General features: G+C 42.8%; 1 non-coding gene across 1 annotated transcript; it reads left to right on the top strand.

Moving 5' to 3' along the window:
* The first annotated feature begins 1,518 nt into the window (after positions 1-1,518).
* LOC125722306 (U2 spliceosomal RNA) lies at positions 1,519-1,702 on the top strand. Its single transcript, XR_007386281.1, has one exon. It is a non-coding gene; the product is annotated as a U2 spliceosomal RNA (small nuclear RNA).
* The last annotated feature ends 15,126 nt before the right edge of the window (positions 1,703-16,828 follow it).

Raw genomic sequence — 16,828 nt, forward strand, 5'->3', positions numbered from 1 at the left:
CCGCTTCATGTGGAGGGGCCTGACGAGGGACGTTTTTAACCTCGTCTGGGGGGGCAGGTACGAGTACGTGCGTAGGGAAGTGATGTATCTCGGAAAGGACAGTGGGGGGAGGGACGTTATTGACTTTCCTCTCAAGCTTGACTGCCTGTTCTTCTCGCAGCTCTGCACGCGCCTGGCAGCTCCCCTCGAGCACCCCCATCAGCACTTTGTGCGTCTGTGGCTGGCTCTCCCCATGAGACGCCTGGTGGTGTCGTGGACCAACCTCGGCCCCAAGGCTGAGGCCCTGCCGGTCCACTACAGCCACGCTGTCAAGTGGAGTAAGTCTATTCCGGCGGGTGTCAAGACAGAGGCCCTGACCAAGCACAGAGCGCTTTACAAGGCTTTGCTTGGTCATAGGGAGACTCGGGCCATGTTGGGCCTGGAGGAAGGCACATGGGTGAGAATCCAGCCTAAGGGTTTGGATCACAGGCTGCAGGACCTGAACTGGCAGTGCCTTCATGGTAAGCTGCCAGTCAGGGACGTCTTGCACAGGCATAAGCTGACCAGACACCCCCGCTGCCCCAGGCCCGAGTGCAGCGAGGATGAGACCATCAAGCACGTGTTTTGGGACTGCGGGCATGCACAGAGAGTCTGGGGGTTGGTAGCGGGCCTGTGTGGACGTGTAGACCCGCAGCCCGGTCTGACCTACGACAAGGTGTTGAAGGGGTGGGACCCCAACCTCCATAACCCCTTCGGCCCCTGGATGTGGCTGCTGGTCAGCATTACCAAGCGAGAGCTTTGGAATGCCAGGACCGCGCTCATCCGCAGAGGGGTTCGTCTGGAGGCACAAGGGGTATTCTGCAAAATCCGGGCCGATTTGGGTTTCAGGATGGAGACCGACGTCATCCAACGGGGCTACCACGAGGCCAAGGAGAGGTGGAAGGGCCTCTTTTGGCTTTAGCCCCGTTTCATTTAGGTGGTGACGCTCCATCCTACAGGGTCGACATGACGCACTGTCCTGAAGCACACAGGAGGTACTTTGGGTTTTAGGTAAGTGTGCTTTGTTTTTTGTGCGTGTATGGTGTTGCAAATATTCTTTTAATTAACTGCATGTACTGAGATTGTGCACAGCTGTGGTTGGTCACTTTTAGCACCTTTATGTATTAACATTAACTGTATTTATTAACATTTTATTCTATGTGCTGTGCCATGTCTGTGACTAACCAGTTTTTTAGCCTGAGGCCATTGATTTTATGTGTTTTAGGATGATGCATAACCCTGTTTTAACCCGACCCTTGTGCCGAGGCCTGAGGTCTACGGGTCTGTTCCTTTTTTAAGGTTTTAATATTTTAATGGCTTGCATTTGAGGTGACATTTTAATTATGTTAATGGCCATATGATTGTAATTAGATTTTAAAGTGTGTATATGTATTACTTGTTTTTATTGTTATGTTTTGCTTATCCTATAGGGAATGGTTCTGTAATATATTTGTTTAATATTGTTTTAAAGGTGTTTTATTGTGTGACTTTAAAATGTACAGAACTGTTTAATAAAGCATGGAAAAAAAATCTGTTCTTATCAGTTTAATATCTGATACGTCCCCCATGGAGGGGACCACATATTAAACGGATTTTTGGAACAGGGAGCCGGAAGTGGGGCTTGCCCCGTCCGCTCCACGCATCGACCCGGTATTGCAGTGTTTCTGGGAACGGTGCACCTCTACTGCCCCCTGCTGTTGAAAGACAGAGCTGATCGGTGTTCCGCTTATCAGACCGAGAGCCTGCGCCGCTTGCCAGGCGATCAGCCGGTGTCGTGAGGGACCGACTCTGTCCGTGCGCCGGTCCCGCTTCCCTCCGTTTTTTTTTTTTTTTTTTTTTAAATCATAAAAAAAAAGCACGGTCATGATATGCTCTCTGAGGGGTGGGCAGCTGTGCTGAGGTAAGGCAGGCCGTCATCTTTGCCTTTTGAATTTTCTCTCATGTCCGTTTACATGATTGCTGATCTTTCAGATGCCAGGAGGACAGGGAGGAGTCGGGGCCCCGAGGCCGGTGGCTGCGACGCCCCCGAGAATTCAACCCCGAGCGGGGGCGTCACGGAGGCCCGGCTAGCAGCCACCTGCTGAGCGACGGCTCTGCATCGACTCGGGTCTCTCTTCATCCCGTATAAATCTTTCGCTCATGTCCTTAAAACAAAGCAAGAAATGCTACAGCTACCAGCCCACAAGCTCATACACGACGTCACTACAAGATGGAATTCCACATATGACATGTTGGAGCGCTATCTTGAGCAGCAGGCAGCAGTATACTCTGCACTGACAGAAAAGACACTGAAAAAAAATATCAGAGACATTGTCACCTTGTCTGATGATGATGTGAAAGTAGCAGAGGAGGTCCTTCAGCTCCTCAAACCTCTCAAAACAGTCCCAACCCTATTGAGTACTGAAAATGCACCATCTGTGTCCATGATCCTACCTCTGAAAACCAGAATTATACAATCCATGTGTGCAAATGAGGAAGACACCAGCATTACCAGAGATGTTAAGGCTGCCATGAGGGGACCTGATTTCCAGATACACCAACCCCACTGAAATACAAGATTATCTTCACAGATCTACTGCACTTGATCCAAGGTTCAAGTCCCTGACTCACATAGAACCAGCCCTACGCGAGAAGACATACACTGATCTCACAACTGAGATTGTGGCTACTGAAGAGGTAAAAAATAATACAGTTATTCATATTATTTAATATTAATATAATTAAGTTATAAAATATTTTAACTATTATTTATGTGAATATTTGATCTTAATTTTGAAAATTACCAGCATATGTTATTGATTGCCTATGAAATATATAACAAGAAATATAGTTAAATAACTCAGTAATTTTTTCTGCAGGGTCAAGCCACAGAGCCAGCACCCTCTGAAGAAGACACAGGGCCAAATGCATCTCCTCCACAAAAGAAGTCTGCCATAGAAGAGCTTTTTGGGGATACATTTGTGAAAGAGTCACACACAGAGAACTTTTTACAACACAATCAAAGAGGAGGTAGCATCATACAGGGCAGCAAGCAGTTTGCCAGTGGATGGTGATAATCCGCTGGCGTGGTGGAAACACAATGAGTGTAAATACCCTCACATTGCAAAAATGGCAAGACACTACCTTGCTGTGCCTGGCACTTCAGTTCCTAGTGAGAGGGTATTCTCCACAGCAGGTGACATAGTGACAGCTAAGAGGTCTACTCTCTCCCCAGAGAATGTAGACATCCTCATCTTTTTGAAAAAAAATTTGTCATTATAAGGTTTGGCCTGTTTTCAGTTCTCAGGTTGTTTTTCAATTGTTGCATTGAAGTATTCAAGTATTGAGAATTTTATTTAAAAATTGTATTTATTCAGCTTTTTCAGTTATTTCTTGGTTTTATTTTTGTAATTTATTTTAGTTATTTTTGATAAAACCAAAAGTTCCTTGCCATACTGTTCTTGTAATAAATGAGAAGCAAATTACATTTGACTCCTCCCCTTTTTGCTGATCCGAAAATTGATCCGATCCGTGACTTAAAATCCGTGATATGATCCGAACCATTAGTTTTGTGATCCGTTGCACCACTAATGAAGACTAGGAGGTGAATTTAGAGGATGAAGAGGTGAAGAGGAAGGAGGAAGGGTAAGAAGAAATAGAATAACTGATGTCATCAGAGCTACAACAGTGGATCATGTGATCAACCATGGAATGACCCTGAGGGAAGCTGGCCAATGGGTTCAGCCTGACCTGAGCCGCTATGCTGTAGCAGGCATCATAAGGACGGTTCCAAATGAGAATCGGTTAGTACAGTTACTTCACAGTACGTTTTGTAGTGGTACCATACTGTAATGAGAATCGGTTAGTACAGTTACTTCACAGTACGTTTTGTAGTGGTACCATACTGTAATGAGAATCGGTTAGTACAGTTACTTCACAGTACGTTTTGTAGTGGTACAATACTGTAATGAGAATCGGTTAGTACAGTTACTTCACAGTACGTTTTGTAATAGTACTATACTCTAATGAGAAACACAACAATGCTGTACAGGTAAAAACTGAAATGGTTACTCTACAGACCTGCTAGACATCCAGAATCTGGGGGCAGAGGAAGAATGTTCACTGAAGAACGAGAGACCCATATAGTTAATATGGTGATCACAAATAATTCCATTAGGCTACGAGAAATACAGCAGCGTATAATAGAGGATGACACCACCTCCCAAAACATGAACAATGTGAGCATCTCTGCATTATCTCGTGTACTGGCATGCAACAGAATCAGGATGAAGCACATTTACAGAGTCCCTTTTGAACGAAACAGTGAACGCGTTGGCATGGCAGGAACATTACTGGACACGGTGCCATAACCAATGTCCCAGGACAGCGTGGCGGTAACATAACTATGTGTGCAGCTATAAGTCAGAACGGTGCTGTTCACCATCATGCAACCCTGGGCCCATGTAACACTGCACACATTATTACATTCCTGGACAGCCTACATCATATGCTCACTAATGTTCACAGACCAGTTATGTCATCATATGGGACAATATTAGTTTCCATAGGACTGGTTTACAGTCGCCCACTCTTCACTGTACTCAACCTCCCGCCTTACTCTCCATTCTTGAATCCGATTGAAGAATTCTTCTCTGCCTGGTGCTGGAAGGTCTATGATCGTCATCCCCATCAACGCATGGCTCTTTTACAGGCAATGGAGGAGGCATGCGAGAATATTGACCAGGCATCATGTCAGGCCTGGATGAGGCACTCCAGGAGAGTTTCCCCGGTGCCTTGGACTAGAAAGCATTGCATGTGATGTTGATGAAATTCTGTGGCCGGACCCAAAGAGACGACAAGAATGATTTTTTTTCTCTCTCTCAGTGAAATTGTATGTTGTCTTATGTTTCTTTTGATGCATGTGAATAAACATTCATACTTGAAATTTGAATCTTGAATTGTGTTTACAGAACTATTTATGACAAAAGTATGACCTCAAATTGACATACCTCGTGCACAGAGAAAGCAAAAGCCAGATGTGTTTTCCATTCCTACCATAAGTGTGTAGTTGGCACATTGTGTGCTTATTAAGATGATGGTTTGTGTTAACTGATTGGTACAAAAATACAATTTTTCCAAAGGTTTGAAGAGTTAAGCACGATTTATTAGCTTTTGCAAGAGACCTACAATGTTTTGCTGATTTGGTGGTTTTTTTATTTGTGTGCAGAGTTTTTGCAAAATAGCCAGTAGTTACAAAAATGTGTTTAAGCCACCAGAAAAAAAACGTGTGTGCTTTGGTGCACATCCATCCATCCATCCATTTTCCAAACCGCTTATCCTACTGGGTCGCGGGGGGGTCCGGAGCCTATCCTGGAAGCAATGGGCACGAGGCAGGGAACAACCCAGGATGGGGGGCCAGCCCATTGCAGGGCACACTCACACACCAGTGACTCTCACACACACACCTACGGGCAATTTAGCAACTTCAATTAGCCTCAGCATGTTTTTTGACTGTGGGGGGAAACCAGAGTACCCGGAGGAAACCTCACGACGACATGGGGAGAACATGCAAACTCCACACATGTGACCCAGGCAGAGACTCAAACCCGGGTCCCAGAGGTGTGAGGCAACAGTGCTAACCACTGCACCATCATGCCGCCCCCCATAAATTCATTTTTCCATTTTTATTTTCAATAATATTGATGTTAACTCAGCATCTTATTTTCAATGTTGAAAAAGTCACTTTATATCAAGGTTTCGCCACCATTAATTTTTCAATATTGAACATCTGACCAAAAATCAATTCAGTTTCAATGCTGATAATTTATCACTGACCATAATTCAATGCATTTAACTATACTTCAACGCTGAAACAATAACATGATGCTATCTGGGCTATGAATAATTATTTCAATTGATATACAGATTCCAAGCCCATATAGGTGATACACAGGTACGTAATGGGCGTCTTATGTCTGAGGTACAACAACAACAACAACAAATTTATTTTTATATAGCGCATTATCACAACATTACATTGTCTCAAAGCGCTTTACAGTATCCTCACCCAAAGCCCCCAGTGAGTAAGCCATAAGCGACAGTGGCAAGGAAAAACTCCCTAGAAGGAAGAAACCTTGAGAGGGACCAGACTCAAAGGGGAAGCCCATCCTCCAGGGGCCGGCAGGGATAGTCAAATAGAGAGAGGAGAGCAAGGAAGATAAGCCAATGCCGAAGCCGAGTCTTCTTCCAATTGCCAGGCAACCAGAGGTAAGGCAGCGGGTCATACACGGAAGATCAGAACGGCGAGCTGGATGCAGGGACGTCACTGGTGGTGGTCGGGTGTGCTGGATATCTTGATAGATTGAGGTCTCCAGGCATCACCCCCCAGGAGGAGTAGGGGAAATAAAATGTACAATTAGGCATAGTAGAGGAGGCTATTGGCAGTGCTAAAAGCTAGGTGAGTACAATATGCAAGCTCCGGCAGCTATGGCTATGGCAGCATCAGTAGGAGGGAGAGGCAAGTGGGAATGCCGGCATGGGGAGTCCCTGAAATGTCAGCACTCCAGTTCCACAAGAGATTGCAAAGCTAGAGTGACAGCACTGACAATCCAGTTCATCCAAAGCCAATGGCACCGATCCCCACCCAGCTCTACACCTCACACTATAGGTCTGACTGGGAGTGAAGAGTTAGCTAGGGCTAGAACTAGTGTCCCTATACGCTAAACTAAACAGGTGTGTTTTTAGTCTGGACTTGAATATTGAGAGTGAACCTGAAACCCGCACATCCGGTGGAAGACCATTCCACAGCTGAGGAGCTTTGTAGGAGAAAGCTCTGCAGCCTGCCGTAGCTCTTTCTACCCTAGGCACTAACAGATATCCCATGGCTTGAGAGCGAAGCAAGCGTGGAGGGTTGTATGTGGTCAGCAGTTCACTAAGGTATTCTGGTGCAAGGTAGCCAGCTACTGTGTTTGATAACCCACCATCATAATAACAGTTTCCTTGCACCAGTATAAAAGTAAACCAATTGATCCCTCTTGCAATAACCTGTGGTATGAAACTGAATAAAATGTATCGTACCAGTCTTGGGGAAAACCAGTGAGAATCCACTGTGAAACAGCACTGCGCAAATTCTCATGTGTTCCTAATGACAAGGGCAAGACTGGTAATCAAACTAGCCTCTCAGCAGGAGTGTTAGTGTAAAAGCAGGGCTTATTGACAAAGATAATAAAGCTTGTTAGAATGCGTAACATAATTATTTAGCTGGGCCCAGAAGAGGTGAGAGCTCCCCTAGTGGCTACAGGAGTGCATTTTCCCCAAAGCAGGTATAATGGATGGTGGTCTTATTGCTTTTAGACCACAACTTGGGATAGAAGAACAAATCAAATTATTTTCCTCATTTAATATTCAGATTTTAATTGGGCTTAAATTTTAGAACACAGTGTGTTCTAGGACGGTACGTTATGGATATTAGTTTCTACCACATTCTAACGCTATAAATCCGGACCTTTTCCTATGTTTGATTTGGTGGCTGCCAGGAGTTCTAAGTAGTATAGTGACTATGGTAGGCGTGTGATTCCCTATGGAATTTTTTGTTCTGTTCTGTGTGGCAAATACATATAATGCTGACATTTTTCCTGGAAGATTTGGGATTTTTCATCCCGTGCCTTAAGGTATTTCTCTCCAGCTCTAGGGAGTCTCCCCCGAAAACACCAGTCACTCACTAGCCTTACACTTATGCTTGCTGACTTATTCAACACCATGAATGGATTAACAGAAAAACAGAAACCTATTAAAAGGCTGCACCATATCATGATATGCAAATAAACATCCAGCATCATTGTTTCACAGGGAAGTACATTATTTATTGATAATTATAACCCTAACCCTTACTTCTCAGCTTGACAAACATAAGGTGCGGCGCGTGAGCATGTGAACTGGTTGAAATGCAAGTGTCTCACAGTCAATGCATAAGACTTGAGAGCCCTGACTTTACTTATATAGCCCACAGCATGTTTATGATTCATAAATAAATCTGGCCAGCAAATCGGTCTTTCATTTTCCACAGAATAAAAAGAATGATAATGTTATCCCGCTGATAATTGCAGGCGCGTTTCACCCCCGGCACTGGCTGGAGACACAGGCAAAAGGCATACAATCTTATTGAGGTACAAAAATTATTCCATCTACTCTGCACTTCTGCATAACTTCCATCATAGTGCCAGTTTTTGCGGTCAGCAAGTTTATTACTGTAAGCGCCTCCATAGTAGTGCCTCTGAGGAACTGAACCGGACTTCCGATGGTGTCTCTCACATGCACATCATACATATATATATGTACACTCACTCTCTCCGGGTCTTTCACATGATATGTGGTCAGCCACTATATGGGAGGGATATTCAGGCATAAATTAAGGGCATATTTACAAGCCGCACTAGTGTACCTATGTAACCGGTCATTCCCTGCCTATACTCTGCATTGTGTTTTGGGGTGTTATCAGGTGTGTGTGGGGTGCAGGAGGAAGGGATATTACAGACGCCGCTGTCGTTCCCGGATTTTATTGAACCTGTTGGGAACAATAAGGAAAGGGGTAAACTTCATATGCTCTGGCCCTCTTGCTCTCTCTGCTCAAAGTAAAACAATGTATATACTTATGTATAGATGTGTTTTCTATCCCCTGCTTATGATGAATAATAAATCAAATATAATATATAATATATGTGTCATAATTATACAATTGATTTACTAACTCGGGGGACCCTGCCACTAGATCCTCACCTCTTCCCACGTGTGCAATACACCAAAGGGAAGAGGAAATGAGGTCGGGACCCTTATAAAGGGGAAAAGACAGAGGGAGGGGCGATGCAGGACAAAAGCATCATGGGAAAGTTTAAAGGATATTGTACCCATCAGGTTAGACAGAAGAAGGAAAACAGAATCTTGTATAATTATAAATTAAAAGTAAAATAACAACCTGTTACACGTCACCTACACTTCAGACTTCATCCTCAAAATCAAAGCAGTATTAACACAAGCAACATGTTCCATCTCTTAAATCCAATCTAACTTTTAAAAATAAAGTCTGTTTCAACTGGACTTTTATCTAAGAAAAACAAACATTTTATGTTTGAGTTGTTATAAAACTACTGAAACAAATAATTGGCTATACTGCAGTTCCGCTGTCTTGTTTGGCACCCTAAATTATGTCCTGCATTCTGTGGAAACAAATGAAGGCTGAGGAATGTTACGTAACACAGCTAGAATGCAAAAACTCTACCTGGTGTAATTCAGTGCATAAAACCAATGGTCTTAAGTGTGGTGTCTTCTTCGTAACACTCCCTGACTTTTGTATCCATGACCATGAGATAGGGTGGGCTGCTTTTCTTCCTTCCTTTGACTAGTATTCCTCCCTTTCCTCCCAGCCTTGGGTGGTGGGTCAGGCAGCATCACCTTCTTTTAATAGACCCAGGTGTCATTTATCTTGAAATTAGGTTCAAGTGCAGAAAATGATCTAGCAGAAGTCTTAGACAATCTCTGAATTACAGAGAAATCTGATTTATTCTGAAACTGTGAGAAATTGTTCATCTGTATTTTGCTGCATTGCTAATTGTTGATGTGTGTGCCCTCCTTATGCAGTAAAGGGGAGATCACATGCAAGCCTGAATTAAAATAAAATATTCTCTTCATATAGGAACCAAGTCTCTGGCTGGAAATTTCTACAAAAGGTCCATCTTCTTTTGCCGTATCAACACTTAAATGAGAAAAGCAGACAGGGACAGTATAGGTGACAGCAGTGACTGTCCTTCCATGCCATCCATATGTACAAGGGGTATGACCAGAGTACACATGTACAAAAAATTATATATCAAAAGCAAGTACCTTTGTTGAAACGTGAAGGTAATCGTTTACAGCATAACAATTCCATCCTAAAAAAAAGAATTTGTCTGTGTATTGCCTAGGAACTGCTACAATGTTAAAATGGTAAATCCCAACCAAACAGAGCAAAAACTGACACGTTATTTAAGAACTGAAAGAAGGAGAAAATTGAAAACTTTCTTCGAGGGATCAATAACATATATGTTTTGTTTCCCATGGTCCTGTTACTAATTCAAATCTTAAATCTTGTACTTTGATATTTTGGGCTGAATGTAATGACAGCAAACGTAACAGCTGCCTCAATGCAGGTGAAGGCAGCCCAGAGGGTCCAAGAGGTCAGTGGCCAATTACTGCATAGGGATCAAATCTGCAATCAGAAAATTACTGCATACATGCCTTTATATTACGGTCAAGCGGAGAGTCAGAGCAGTTTCCATAGAAACAACGTAAACAAACTTTACCGTTTGAAGCACAACAAACTCTGAGTGAAAATGGCGCAGAGGTGAGTAGCTTGTTAGCTCTCCAAAATGTCTTTGAATTCTTCAACTGATGTTGTGCTACTTTGATTATTTAGCCTTTTATACTATAATGACATAGTAAATGTCTATAATACAATAAAAAACATTACATATTTTTTTTATATTACATATTTTTTAACGTCATTTAAAGTGCAGTGGTTTTTATTGCTACTGTGGTTGCTAATATTTAAATAATGACAGACTATTTGGTTAGTAAATTCATCTCAAACATGCTAGTTTAGTAGGGCTTCCCAACCTTTCGATGTCCGCGGATCGGTTTCCGTCGTAGAAAAGTGTCACGGATGGGTAAGACGGCGGTATAATTTGGGGGTTCCCACGCCGAGCGGCGGGAGATTGACGGTGTATACGGACATGCGGGGCTAATAGCGTATTTCCGTACATCAATACGGGCAGCTTTCTTTCCAAAACGGCGCGATCCCCTAATAAACGGGACGGCTGGCTCCTCTACCCCCGGTTGTCTGCTGCCCGGTGCAATACTCCGCGCGGACGGTACCGGAACACCGACCGGAAGTTGGGACCCCCTACTGTACAGGGTGGTAGGTAAATTGTAAAAAATATATTGGGGCATTACTTTCGGAGTAGGCTAGATGCTTCTAAGTTTATCATTTCATCTCTTTACATTGTTACACAGGATTAACACTTTCAAATATTCTTAGCTTGGTTAGTGTTAACTCAGTTCTTGGTAGTATTCATCTGGGTATTTATTTGATGTGGAGCACAGTTGTTTCGTATTTGATTCTAGTTATAATTTGGTGACATTACTGTTTAATATGCTATTGCACTTACAGTATCGTGCATTTTACAGTAGATTTTTTTTGCAATCTTGCTCGCTGTTTCTTTTATTCTTTCTTTTTTATATATGTGAACCCTGTAATTATTTATTATAATAATTATAACAATTGTATTTTCTGTATGGTTGAAGAATTTCCAGCTCTTTATTTATTTTATTATCTCTCTTAAGTGCTGGTTAATCTCTCATTTATTCCCCAGAGAACGAATTGAGAGAGCTGATCGATGGACCAACACCCAACACTGGGAAGCCTGGAACCTGTGGGATGAAGTGATCAACTGGGGAGAAGGTGTGGAGGAGTTCTCACCAGTGACACTCCCCACTGTCCAGGCTGGGGGGGTTAAGGGGGGATTGGGGGGGTCTACTGATTTGGGTAAGGGAGGGGAGAGTGTGGGAAAGGATGGACTGCTAGCCAGCACTAGTATTTCATCTCAAAGTCTTCAGAGTAATTACGGCCTTTCATCTGAAGACTGGGAAATTTATAAAACTTGCTACCTTAACAAAAAAAAGAAAGTCAGGAAGGACCGGACAAGCCGGGGGGAGGGTGAGGTAAGGGGGCAGAGTAGTGAGGAATATGTGGATGTACCAGAGTGGGGAACATTTGAGGGGAAGGCCTCCAGGGTTGTGATGGAGGGGACAGAGGCTGGTATTAGTATGATGGATATGCTAAATGGAGGTGAGGAGAATGTATGTGAGGTGGGAGTGAATGTGGAGGAGGTTAAGGGAGGAGGAGGGAAAAGTACAGGGAATGCTGTGGAATATGTGGTGTCACAAGTAGGCAGAACTTGGCTAGAACCCATCCAGGAGGAAGACCTTGAGGAAGATGAAGAAACAGATGAGGAGCTTCAGGAAGCAGAAGACACTGATGCTGCCACAGTGGACAGTTGGCAGTGCATGGCAGCATATGTAGCCAGAATATGGCTGCAGACTTTACAGGAAGATGGACCTGAGGAAAATGAAGAAACTGATGTGGTATTCCAGCAGGCAGAAGATGCTGATGCTACCACACTGGTCAGGTTTCAGTGTATGGTGGCATCTGAAGACAGATCACAGCTACTGACTATACCAGAAGAAGGACCTGAGGAAGAGGATGAGACTGAAGTGATGAAGACAGATAAAACAAAAGAAGATGCTGATGCTGCCGAGAAGATCTACAGTGAAGAAGAAGTATCATTCCATGTGAATGCCGAAGATCTTTCTGAAGATGATACTGAGAAGAGCCACAAGAAGAAGAAGAAGAAGATGAAGTGGTGCTTCTTCTGCTGTCCCCTGCCCTTCAGAAGAAGTAGCAAGAGGCAGTAATTATAAGGTTGTGAATTCAGGTTTACAAATGACTTAAAGCAGTAATATAACTGCATTATTGACACCTTCACAATGCACTGTAATGCATCCATAAATATATTATAGACATGGGTATAAATATTGAAGAAAAAAAAGCATAACACATTATAGCCATGTTTATTATGGATTAATGGCCGATATAATGTATTATGAAGATATTTATTGTGTATATATAGATCAGAGCATTCATAATGCATTATCAAGATAGCTATAATGTGTTATGCCTTTGTATAAGTATTTACAGCCGTGTTTTTAATACTTTTATAAATGATTTATAAGGCATTAATTGGGTATTTATTTATTTATTTATTAGTTATATGACTGCTTTAAGTAAAGTTAAGTAAAGTGTTTATTTTCTTTTTCTTAGAATACCCGTGTTAGAACCCTGCATTGGGACTGGGATCCCACGGAACCCAACGGAAAGTGATACTGTTTAAGTGTTAATGTAGCTATAAGATACGATAGGATAAGATATGCTGAGTTAAAATATAAGATAGGCTAAGACGAAATATATTAATATAAGCTAAGTTGAAATATAATAAGATAAGATAGGTTAAGTTAAGATATGACAAGATAGGCTAAGATAAAATATGATAGGCTAAGTTAACATATGATAAGGTAGGCTATGTTAAGATAAGAGATTTGCAATAAAACATATTTACTTTTCAAACTGTGTCTTTGTCATCTTTTCAGTGTTGTGTCTGTCTTTGTTTGATAATTTTGAATCGTTAATTTATATCTGAGACTCTCCTAAATGTCAATAAGCAGAGACGGAGGAATGGGAGGAAGGTACGGTTAAGTATAAATGATAAAGTATCAAAATCACAGTGCTACCTTATTTTGACGCAGAGAAAGTAATTTCAGTGTTACTACCACATATGAGTTAATGGCTGCAAATGTTGGTGTTACAAGTGCTGGTAAATAACGCGGCGTAAGTTTAACTCCGGTGTGTTTCTGAAAAACGCACCGCCTTCTGCCTGCTGTCATTCGGCGAACGTGTAGGAGGCTATTCTGGTAACAGGTAAAGTTGTCATTTAACGTAATGCTAACGTGCATTACCTGTTAGTAAGTGTTTTACTATATCACACACCTTACGTCCTTTATAGTTGTAGTCCGGTGCACTCTGTATCCATAACTAGCTAGCTAATGTTAACATGACGCAGTACAGTCTTCCAGCTTGGGGATTCCCACCCCTGTCCGCGGCCAGTATTCCACAGGGGGTTTGCGGAGGTGTTGGTTGCAAATGCAAACGATCCCTTCATGTTCATGTGTTGTGTTCTAATGTGTAAATAAAAGATAACTATCAAATTCAATGTTTATGTCCTATTATACTAGATAAGACTAAAATAGTTTGCCCTGCATATGGATGCCATGCAGTCAGAGTATGATCAAGACAGGGTGTGAGTGTGGAAAAAAGACAAATGTAACAGTATTTGAGGGAAGAGTGTGAAGGAGGGAAATGTAGGGAGAAGGAGGTTCCTCGGAGCTCCGAGATGTGTTTGGCTGTAATAAATCTGGAATATAGCTATATGACATAGTTTTTGATAAAACCAGCATTTATTTTTTAGGTTTGTCGAGCTCTGTCAAAACAATTAGAACGAGTCCATTATGTAACTGGAACCCCTCTCACATGTAAACACAGTGACATGCTACAGCGTTGGTTTGTTGTCTGAGGCTATGATACTGACCACAAACACATTCTCAAATTTCACTGCACCAATCACAGCATATGCAGGCAGAAAAATGATAGCAAAAAACATTCAGCATTAGACTCTAAAACCGTCTGTAATGTCTGTGTTTATCCAGTGGACCATAAATTAAAATAAGCTTTCCTATTTCAGTTTCTTTCAGATGTTATAAAGTAGTAAATAAAGAATCATATTAATTAAACCATGTATTACTGACTACCAGACAACTTCAACAAGTTACCAAATGGATGCAAAATCAAAGATATTCATTTGCGCCTGGCACTAACCATGTACTCCTTCACAGTACTAAGCCATAGAAAGGGCCCCAATGAAACCCCTGCATTCCTGCATCGCAGATACTCTAATCTCAGCATTTATAAGATTATATATGTACTACCTGCCAATTTTTATATTACATGAGACTAAAAATTGAGAAATATCTATATGCAGAAGTAGTTTTTCCTGATAAGAAGGATAATATCAAGACTGTCAGCATTTACAAATCGAATTATGACATATCTGAGTAGCCCAGACTGTCCGGAAAATGGCTGACTAATGTACATACAGTGTAATAAGCTGATAATCAAATGGATAGAAAAACGCTCAATAATAGACAGGATTCAAAGGGTAAATAAGGTGCATCATGTGGAAGAGAAGTTAGGTGGCGTTGGGGTGCATTGTGAGTTTCATCTGGTAGCTAGAAGGGAACAAACAGGGCTTTGGGGGGGGGGGGGGGGGGGGACTACTCCGGGGGCTACATCGCTTTTTTTAAAATCCATCCATCCATCCAGTTTCCAAACCGCTTATCCTATTGGGTCGCGGGGGGTCCGGAGCCTATCCCGGAAGCAATGGGCACGAGGCAGGGAACAACCCAGGATGGGGGGCCAGCCCATCGCAGGGCACACTCACACACCATTCACTCTTACACATGCACACCTACGGGCAATTTAGCGACTCCAATTAGCCTCAGCATGTTTTTGGACTGTGGGGGGAAACCGGAGTACCCGGAGGAAACCCCACGACGACATGGGGAGAACATGCAAACTCCACAGACATGTGACCCAGGCGGAGACTCGAACCCGGGTCCCAGAGGTATGAGGCAACAGTGCTAACCACTGCACCACCATGCCGCCCCCCTTTTTTTAAAATGATTTATTTAAAAAAAAAAATCTTTTCTTCTTACACTATAATGGCAGGTTTAGGACTAATACAGTACAGTCATAACCAGTGTCAGGGATTCTATGCATTGCTACACAGAGACAAGTCCAGATATTGAGCCCAAGGCTAAAATTGTGGTTTACTTACAAGTGCACTTTGCTGGGCAGTGGGGGTGTTTGTCCTTCTCTGCGCACATTTTCCCCTCTTATCCTGTCTTCTCCTCCGCAGCCCTTCCTCCTTCTCTCTGTTGCTCCTATATTCCCTCCCCTCCAGTCATCTATGTTCTCCTTCCTCTGTGGTCTCCTCTTCTCCCATTCTTCAGTTATACTGTCTTCTCCGCTCTCCCTGTATCCCTCCTGTCTTCTGGTCCTGTCGTCTTTTCTCCAGTCATCCCCTGCTTCTCAGTCATCTCTGCATCTTTTCTCTCATTTGTTTGCTTATTCTTTGATTGTGTTATTCGTTAACCCACCACCCCATGCTGGATGAGTCTTGATGTTTTTTGAAGTTTTTTTAAAGTTAGGCTTCTTCCTTTGTTTTTGTGCCATATCTTCTGCCCTCTTCTGGTTGCGGCAGTACATGACACGGGTGGAAAATAGGGTTTTTTACAACACACACATCAAAACCAAAAGGATCAGGAAGGATCAGAATTCCCACTCTCCTTACCAACACCTCGAAAAGCCAGGCCTTGCCGTGCCAAGTACTTAACTTCAGAAGATTTTTCCTCACTTGCTGCTGCTCTTTCCAGCTCATCTGAAGGTTGAATATTAACAGGATTGATCTTCTGAATCCATGTCATCAGTGCTAATCTGTGGCACTGCCTGTCTTTATGTGCACTGAATTTCCCCAGTGCCTTTTCCAGTTTCACATGCCAGTCTTCACAAGAGCTGAATGTGTCTTTCATGCCAGTTTAGACATTTGTGTTACAAATTATTTTGCACAGTAGAAACAAAGAACCCCCCTTAAGACGAGGGGGGGCTGTAAGGGAGCCCAGTGTGATCTTTAAACCATTTCTCCTGAAAGCAGGGTCTCCTGTTTGATAGACGTGACATTTACATTTGGCTGATTTGGTGAAGGTCCAAGCTCCTCCCCCCTCCTCCCTAATACACCTTCATCTTCACCTGCCTGTCTGCTCTCTCTCTCTCTCTCTGTCATTGACTCACACTCAGTCTCCCTGATTAAATGCTGTATCTGAAATACACACCACAGGCCAAACTAAGAAGCATATTAAACTAACATCAGGATCAGGCTGCTGTGACGTCATTATTCACTCTTAACCATCAATATTTGCTCCTTTTCTCACTCCCCTCCATGTCACCTGCATTTTCTGCCGTCAGCAGCCTCTTGCTGTCTCTCCCTCTTCATCTTTACTCTCAGCACAGCAGAATTTACATGAAAGCAGTTATCAGTAAACTAGTGGTGTTTCTTGGCATGATGCTCAGGAA

The sequence above is a fragment of the Brienomyrus brachyistius genome, unplaced genomic scaffold (genome assembly GCF_023856365.1).
Source record: "Brienomyrus brachyistius isolate T26 unplaced genomic scaffold, BBRACH_0.4 scaffold37, whole genome shotgun sequence".
Taxonomy (NCBI): domain Eukaryota; kingdom Metazoa; phylum Chordata; class Actinopteri; order Osteoglossiformes; family Mormyridae; genus Brienomyrus; species Brienomyrus brachyistius.